Source organism: Miscanthus floridulus, unplaced genomic scaffold (genome assembly GCF_019320115.1).
Source record: "Miscanthus floridulus cultivar M001 unplaced genomic scaffold, ASM1932011v1 fs_586_1_2, whole genome shotgun sequence".
Lineage (NCBI taxonomy): Eukaryota > Viridiplantae > Streptophyta > Magnoliopsida > Poales > Poaceae > Miscanthus > Miscanthus floridulus.
The window spans coordinates 61,022-70,013 of record NW_027096975.1 but is presented as its reverse complement, the minus strand read 5'-3'; the positions used below and the strand labels follow the sequence as shown (position 1 = coordinate 70,013).

Sequence of the window (8,992 nt, the reverse complement as noted above, 5' to 3'; positions counted from 1 at the left end):
TGCATGTGCATGCATCTGGAGCTGGAACACCGCCGCGAACGAGTTCCGCTGAGGTTGAGCGACGCCTGTCAGCCTGTGTGGCCGCGGCAGCAACTCGCCCGCGCCCACAGCGGCGGCGACGGCACCTCCTCGCACGCCCGCAGTGGCGGCTCGCCCGCGCGCCCGCTCGCACACCCACGGTGACCATGGCCACTCCGCTGACCGCCTCTGCAACCACGATGACTGACCCGGCGCACTGGTCGCGACCTCGCCCTGCACCGTGAGCCCCTGCTCTGTTAAGCCTGCGCCACCGACCGCTTCTGCTGTGGGCGCTCGGCCTTCGACGTCGCCCGATGCTGCACATCCACAACGCCAAGCCGAGGGCATCGCGCAGTGCCCTGCTGCTATGCCGGTGCACCGACGACCACCACGCCGAACGCCCGCCTCGCCTCGCCCTCGCCCTCGCCGCACCGCTGCATGACCAGCGAGGCCACGACGTCAACCACCAGCCCGTGGGGACGCCATGCCTTAGCCAACCGCGTCCCTCTATCACCTTGATTATGCCTCCTCCTTGACCGCGCCTTGTCGAGCTTCGCAACAGTGTCGCCTCGCTGGGCGCAGCAGCACTACCTCACCCACTGGAGCACCTCCACTCTTGTTGCCGGTGGAGCAGTGTCGCCTCGATGTTGCGCAGCAGCAGCGTGAGCAGCTCACGGATGCAGCGTGCGGACGGCGTCGAGGCCGGGGCGCCGTCGTCGGTGGTGGCGGCTCTGTCGTCGGGGCCGGCGTCGCCGAGGACCGCGTCCAGGGTGCCGCGGCAGTCGGCGAGGAGGCCGCAGTAGTTGAGGACGTAGCGGGTCATGGGGTGGATCTCCCCGCCGTGGACGGGCTTCCACGACGCCTCGCCGTGGATGGCGTGGCTGAACTCCTAGATGGTGTGGCGCACGGTGGAGCCCAACTGCTGGACGGTGCTCGAGACCTCGCCCGCGAAGAATTCGCGCGCGGCGTCGTCGGCGAAGAGCGCCTCCAGCTCCGGCTGCACGTCGGCGAGCGCCTCGTACATGCCGAGCGTGCGGTACAGCTTCTCGGTGGCGCGCGGCGACACGGCGACCGCGTCCGCGAAGGCGAGCAGCTGCAGGACGCAGCCGCTGGTGACGTCGGCGAAGCACTCGTTGCCGAGGTCCTCGTCCGACACGAAGACCTCATCACAGAGTCGGCGCTCGTCCGCGAGGAAGGTCCTGACCACGGCCCTCACGGCGTGGCTCCACCGCCGCATTCTCTGGTCGAGCGCCGACCACTCCATCCGGAGGACCTCCTCGATGGCGACGGCCTCGACGCCGAGCGCCACGGACTCCGCGAGCGCGTCGCGGCGGGCGGCCACGTACACCTGCGTGAGCTCGGGCCCGTACAAGGCGCGCTCAAGGAGGAGGCACAATCAAGGTGATAGAGGGACGCGGTTGGCTAAGGTCATGGCGTGTCCGCGGGCTGGTGGTTGACGTTGTGGCCTCGCTGGTCATGCAGCGGTGCGGCGAGGGCGAGGGCGAGGCGACGCAGGCGTTCGGCATGGTGGTCGTCGGTGCACCGGCATAGCAGCAGGGCACTGCGCGATGCCCTCGGCTTGGCGTTGTGGATGTGCAGCATCGGGCGACGTCGAAGGCCGAGCGCCCACAGCAGAAGCGGTCGGTGGCGCATGCTTAACAGAGCAGGGGCTCACGGTGCAGGGCGAGGTCGCGACCAGGGCGCCGGGTCAGTCATCGTGGTTGCAGAGGCGGTCAGCGGAGTGGCCATGGTCACCGTGGGTGCGCGAGCAGGCGCGCGGGCAAGCCGCCACTGCGGGCGTGCGAGGAGGTGCCGTCGCCGCCGCTGTGGGCGCGGGCGAGCTGCTGCTGCGGCCACACAGGCTGACAGGCGTCGCTCAACCTCAGCGGAACGCGTTCGCGGCGGTGTTCCAGCTCCAGATGCATGCACATGCATGCGGTGTGTGCGGCGTCCCCGAGGTGCCACGTCGATTAAAAAACTGGAACGAAGCGGTATGGGCTAGGAATGCGCCACTAACAAAGGTGATGGACCCAAAAACCCACTTTCAGAGTTGATGGACCTAAGTGAAACTTGGGTACAAGTTGATGGACCACTGATGCATTTAACTCTTTAATTTATATGAAGTTTATATATGCTACGGCTTAAATTTTTCTTTATCATTTATTCGTTGGAGTACCTAACCATCCAAATTGAGGCACCCGAAGATGCTGAGCTGCAGTCACTAGCTTTACGTTTTTCACCTTACATTATAACCACGGAGTGCATTGCTTGATAAAAACCACAGGGCCTGGAATTTTCTAGTGTACTACAACTGAGCTTCTGAAAATAAACTCTAACCGGATCGGACAGCCTCAGCTCTCAAAACAATAACCAAAGTTGCCAAATCCAATTTGACCACAACCCTCCTCGATTTGACACTGCATATAGGAACAGGCCACACTACTAGTACCCAGCTCTTGTGCCATTCAGGAACATGCCTAAGCAGGACTGAACTCAACCATCTCCAGGCCAAATAAACTAACGCATCAAGGATAGAGCCTGTACCAGATTAGAGCAGCAAGGAGCCACACGTGATGAACTTCAGATCCCTATTCTGTTCCTGCTGATTCCACCCTCTCTGTCCTTGCCGTGCGTGGGAGTAATCTAGCAGAGACAACCACCTGGACTGCAGCAGTAGTTCACCGGAGGTTGACGACTGGCAAGATGGGGACGACGATGCTGGGCAGAAGTAGCACAGGGAACTAACCTAGGATTAATCTGGGATAGCACAGATAGGAACTCGGAACTGAGTAAGAGGCGGCGGCGGCATGGACAGGAAAAGATCGATTCTTTTTTTTTCCTAAGAGGAATAGATAAAATAACCCTGGATGACAAAATAAAGCATTGTCAAACGGATTTGTCTCGTCGCGCCCCACACAACCATGGTCTTGGATCTTCCACACGACTTACGGTTCAAAAAGTCAGTTTTTCCTCCGATCTTTAGTCCGCCCAGTTAATTTCTTTTTCTAAAAAAATCAGGGTATTACATTCTCCCATCCTGGAAAAAAGAAATCACGTTACTCACCAGATGAGAAGAATTCTGGGTACTTCTCCCACATTCGCGACTCGAGCTCCAAAGTTGCTTCCCGCTCTGTCTGGTTAGTCCAAGAACCTTTAGATACTTGAGCGTCCTTCGTCGTAAGACTATCAGCCTCCTCTAAGATTCTTACAGGACGTGCCTCAATGGTCAAGTCTTCCTCAATGGTTGCTGGTTCTAAGGTCATATGTTGTTCTGGATCCCGTAAGTATTTTCTCAACATAGAAACATGGAACACATTATGCACACCTTCTATAGAATCGGGTAGCTCCAACCTATAAGCCAACTTTCCAATGCATGCAACTACTGGAAAAGGACTAATATACCTTGGGCTAAGCTTTCCTTTAAGCCCAAATCTCACTACGCCTTTATTAGGAGATACCTTCAAAAGTACATGAACCCCAGCCTGAAACTCCAGATCTTGCCGCCTCACGTCAGCATAGCTTTTCTGTCTGCTCTGTGCAACTAGCATCTGTTGCCGAATTTCAGCCACATGCTCGGTCAATCTTAGAACCCAATCTGGTCCTAAAACTGCATTTTCACCCACCGCTTCCAAACAAACTGGTGACCTGCACTTTCTTCCATACAAGGCTTCAAAAGGTGCACACCTAATGCTAGCATGGTAACTATTATTCTAAGAGAACTCCACAAGAGGTAAATGCTCCTCCCAGCTTTCTTTCCATGACAAAACACATGACCTTAGCATATCCTCCAAAGTTTGAATTGTACGCTCAGATTGACCATCCGTTTGAGGATGAAAAGCAGTGCTAAGTATCACATTAGTCCCAAGGCACTCTGCAAGCTCTCCCAGAACATGGAAACAAATTTAGCATCTCTATCAGAAACAATGGATTTGGGCACTCCATGAAGTCTTACAATTTCACGCATATAGATTGGAGCTAAGTCACTTGCTGAATTTGTATAACGATAAGGAATAAAATGAGCTACCGTACCTAGGCGATCCACAACAACCCAAATAGCATCCCTCCCTTTAGGAGTATGGGGTAAACCAACCACAAAATCCATAGCGATGTCCTCTCATGGCCACACGGGAACCTCTAATGACTGCAGCTTTCCAGACGGATGCTTATGCTCAGCTTTAACTCGTTGGCATACCCCACATGATGCCACATATATACCTTGACACATCCACTTTCATCCTCTTCCACCAATAACTCTTCTTCAAATCTTGATACATTTTATTTTCACCAGGATGCACTGTGTATCGAGTACGATGTGCCTCTCAAAGAATTTCATCCTTGACATGAGCCCTCTGTGGCACACAAATGCGTCCACGGAACCGAATGGCTCCTGAAACATCCATGCTGAAATTCCCAACTTTACCTTCACTTATGCGCCTCTTCACACCTTGTAATAATCGATCATGTTGTTGTGCCTCTAACACTCTCCTTGGTATGGCGGACTCAAGGATAACCCTTGTTTCTGTTTCTGCCACTCCCACATAGCAGTATGATATATCTATCCGCTCAAATTCAGTTATCAAATAATTCAATGTAGAGGGCATCGTCTTACGACTCAAAGCATCAGCCACAACATTGGCTTTACCTGGTGTATACTGGATGGTGAGATCATAATCCTTGATTAGCTCTAGTCATCTCCTCCGTCTCAGGTTCAAATCCTTCTGAGTAAAAATATACTTCAAACTCTTATAGTCACTGAAGATATCGCAAGGCTCACCGTACAAGTAATGTCTCCATATCTTCAAAGCAAACAAAACTACAGCAAGCTGTAGGTCATGAGTAGGGTAGTTCAGTTCATGCATTCTCAACTGTCTTGATGCATAGGCAATCACCTTCCCATCCTGCATAAGGACACACCCAAGTCCTACTCGTCAAGCATCAAAATAAACGGTGAAACGTTTACCAAGCTCAGGTAGGGTGAGGATAGGGGTAGTGAGAATAGGGCATCGCTTGGGCCAGGTGCCCCCGGGCTCGACCTCCTTTCGCCCTCCTTTTGATATAACGCTGCTTCAGCCATCAAGCTGGCCCAAACCCTCGACGGGCTACTGTTGGGTGGGACGCCTTTGACGCACCACCCTGTCCTAGCCTTGTCCCAAAGCTAAACCCTCAGCCGCTATTCTTCATCACACCTAAGGAAGCAGGCAGCGTGGCTCCGTCCATCGCGGCCCAAGGGTTACCCTCGGCGGGACCCTCGTCACCTTGCTCAACGGCGCCGGCGAAGGGTGCCGCATCTCTTCATCCCGGAATGGTGTCCCCCAACAACGGACAGCGGAGAGGGTGCCTCGCTAACTCCCGGCGAAGGTAACTTTGATCCTGTGTCTTCGCAGATCAAGCAATGCCCGTGAGGTCGTTCGGACGGGAAGGAGTCTTCGCAGGGCCAGCTCCACCGCTGTGAGAAGGAGGACAGAAGACAGTGATCCCCGGAGACAGAGCTCCCTACGGCGTCAATAGGGTAGTTGGATTGGGCGCGCGGAATGTCCAAAGTGCCCTCGTACTCCTGTAAAGTGAAGCCTTGCTTGTTGCTGGCTAGTTGTAATTTTACCGTGCCCCGGGAATGCCTTATAAATACCCAGCGGGTGGCACAATAATGGATGATGAATTAATGGCCATTTACTCCAGAATTTATTATCATACTGTTCCGTGGGGTTATTTTCAATTATCTTTCATAATATAATGGCATATGCGGGTAACTTAGATGAAAAATTAGGGGTTACTTTATGTATTTTACATAATGGCCGAAGTTTGTAATTCTAAAACATTTGATTCAATGCTATTTCTAGCGATAATGATTAGAGCAGTCTCGGTGGGGTTTCATTTGGGTTTTATTTGCATTTAATATTGTAACACATCAGCAGATTTGACGACTTAACAGGTTAATTATAAAGAAAAAGATAGAGAGAGTTTCATCTGAATGAAACTCGTTGTCACTGTTACAACACAAAAGGTGACGTGATAGTCTTAGTAACACCATGAAACTCACCACTAAGATTGGCCTTAGAGTCGGCCGGATGTTTCTGATTATTACGATAATTTTTAGAATTTATCTTTTTTTTTCTTGGGCATCTTGTAGAATTAACGTGGTAATAGCAAGATAAGATATTTGGCTTATTTGGGGTAAAGACTAAAGAGTACATGGCATAAATTCTAGATTAGACGCATGTTACTCTGTGAAGAATTGTTGGAACTTATTAAATTTCTGTGCTGCAGGGGAATACACCATGGGAGATTTATTGCCATTCGCTTACCCGGAGATGCTCAAGGCGAGTTTTCCGGAGATGTTCAAGGAGAGGTCCACGGCCACTGATGTGCAGGTCAAGCTGCGGCGGGTCAATCCGGAGCCCACGGACAGTGTCTATGGAAAAATCGCTGCGTTCATTAGAGATAAGGACAGGAACAGCGCTTCCTTTCAAGTTGGGAGCATGCTCTTCACACGTACAGAGAGGAGTAGTCAGAATGTTGGCTGCTTGGAGACAAGGCTTGATCTGGTGAGGTCTATTGTTCTGGTGCCCTCTGGTTGGGAACTTCAAGTACGGTTGGACCTGTATATTAAAACTGGCAACAACGGCGAGGTCATCAATTTGACTGATGATCTCGACTTCGACAAAGCTACGAAACGAGCTACGAAAAGCTGCTTTGGTGCCAAAGGTGACGAAGTGGAGGTCACCGCCTCCTGGTGTTGTAATCGTAAGGTACAAAATGAAGATATTGGCAAGCAACTGAGTCCCCCAGTGGAGGTAAACATCAAACACTAAAGATATATTTATTGTGCCTTTCATTCTTCTAACTAGATTCCTATGCTGTGCAGGTCAAAATGGTGTATGACCAATATCTAACTATAGTCTACACCATCGGAGATGAACTCTCGTTCACTGAATTCATAATGGTTCTACGTCGCATCCTCGCTGACCATCCCGACCGTGAGGATATCTTGGATAAGCACCCCAGATTGTTAAATCTCTCGTCCACCGGAGATCACCCTGTGCTCGCCAAGGAGCGTGGTCGACAGCCGAAGAGGTGGCTCCACATCAAGCTTCAAGTGGAGGGCAAGGAGGCCGCCTGCTGGACAACACTGATCATGCGGGATGACAACTTGTACGTCTGTGGCTTCATGAACGAGCAAGGAGTGTATGGGCTTGTCGACAATGAGAAGAGCGAGCAGATGTTCCCAAAAAGATACTGTGATAAGGATGTGCAACGCCTAGAATGGACCGTCCATTACAAATCCATTCTGGGAGCTGGAAGTCAAAAGGAAGTCATAAACAAACTGGATAGCGCGCATCTGGTGGGCAAGACCTTCGCCGAGCACGCCGTGGAGATGCTCTCGGGCTACAGAGAAAATTGTAAGGAGGATGGCGCCAGGAGGGCTCTGGCAGGTCTGATTGTCATGATCTGCGAGTCCGCAAGGATGAATCCTCTCCATGACTCCATGGTAGCTGGATGGAGCAATGGCACGGGATTCACCAAGCAACTGATGCGTTACGTGTGGGGTTATTATGGAAAAAAATCGGAGGAGCTGCGGGCGTGGAAGAGTGGAGGGTACGTCCAAACGCCACAGGTACCGCACCCTATCGAGGAGCTACAAGCCATTTACCTCGTGCTCAACACCCGTCCACCTAATAAAGATAAAAACAATCAACTTGGGAACCCCAGCAGCGCCGGTAACGATGGTGATTATTTTACTAAGAAGCCCGGCAGCACCAGCACTGGCAGAGGTCGCGGCCATCCTAGAGAAAGCCGAGGGGGCCGCAATAATGGTGGCAGCGCTAGCAGCTCGCACAAAAGGAGGAGGGACTACAACAACAAAGGTAGCAGTGGCGGCCAGCAACGCCAACGCAAGAAGCCCTGCAACGACGCTGGCAGCGGTGGGGGTCCTGCTAGCAAATCCGATTCCGAGGAGGCTAGCGACGCTGCCAGCGGTGGCGGCCGTGATAGGAATTCAGAGCAGGCTAGCGATGCCGACAGCGGAGGTAGCCCTGATAGCCAATCCGAGGAGTCCGGTGATGCCGGCAGCCCTGGTGGGTCTGAGGAGACCGGCGACTCCGGCTCTAGTGGTAGTGGAGGCAACAGCAGTGGCCAACCCGGGGACGGGGAGGCTGATGACGACGCTCAGTGCCTTGGTAGCCCCCGGGTGGAGCTGCTGTCCATGCGTGCCGACCTTGGGGTCAAAGGCACGAAAATCATCGTCTTTGACGGGATACGAGGCCAGATCATCTACACCAAGGAGGAACAAGGAGAACAGGTACAATAATGTCTGTCTGGTCTGGTATACCTATACAATCCATATGAATCTTATCACACATCCAATCAATATTAATCGATCAGTGCATGCATGTAGGGGACAATGGTGGATCTAGTGCTGACTGGACCCTACAAAGGCATCTCGGCGTACGGGTGCTTTGCCATTAGTATTGACATCCCAGCCCCTGCTGCGGGTAGCAGCGGTGATCCTATCCAATGGGAATGGGACTGCTACGACCCGAAGTACGCAACCCAAGTTGATAAACCACCCGTGAGCCACACCATCGGCAACGTAGCTGAGGTGACCTACGCGGTAATGTCCAACGCCCGGGAGGCCACGGTGAAGCAGGTCAAGCTACGACTCAAAGATGGGCCCACCAGCCATGGTGGCATCAGTGGTGAAATCACTGCGCTCATTGATGGTTTCAAAGACGAACACAAGAGCGTCCTCTTCAGGTGTGGCAGGGAAAAGGTTCAGCGTTTGTCCACTACCGACGACAACTCATGTTTCCTTCTTCAGCTGGCGAGGAATGTGGTTGCAGTGCCATGCGGCAGTGCGCTTCACATAGAGGTGAACCTCCAGATTGAAACTGGCGATGGCAAGAAAGTTGAATTCAATAATGTTCGTCTCCGCTTCGCCAATGGAATTAGTTCGAGTAAAAGAAAAACTAGCGACGAC

At 52.6% G+C, this 8,992-nt stretch overlaps 1 pseudogene; it reads right to left on the bottom strand.

Moving 5' to 3' along the window:
• Positions 1-610: 610 nt before the first annotated feature.
• On the bottom strand, positions 611-1,544 carry LOC136532349 (exocyst complex component EXO70A1-like; annotated as a pseudogene).
• Between the last annotated feature and the right edge of the window lie 7,448 nt (positions 1,545-8,992).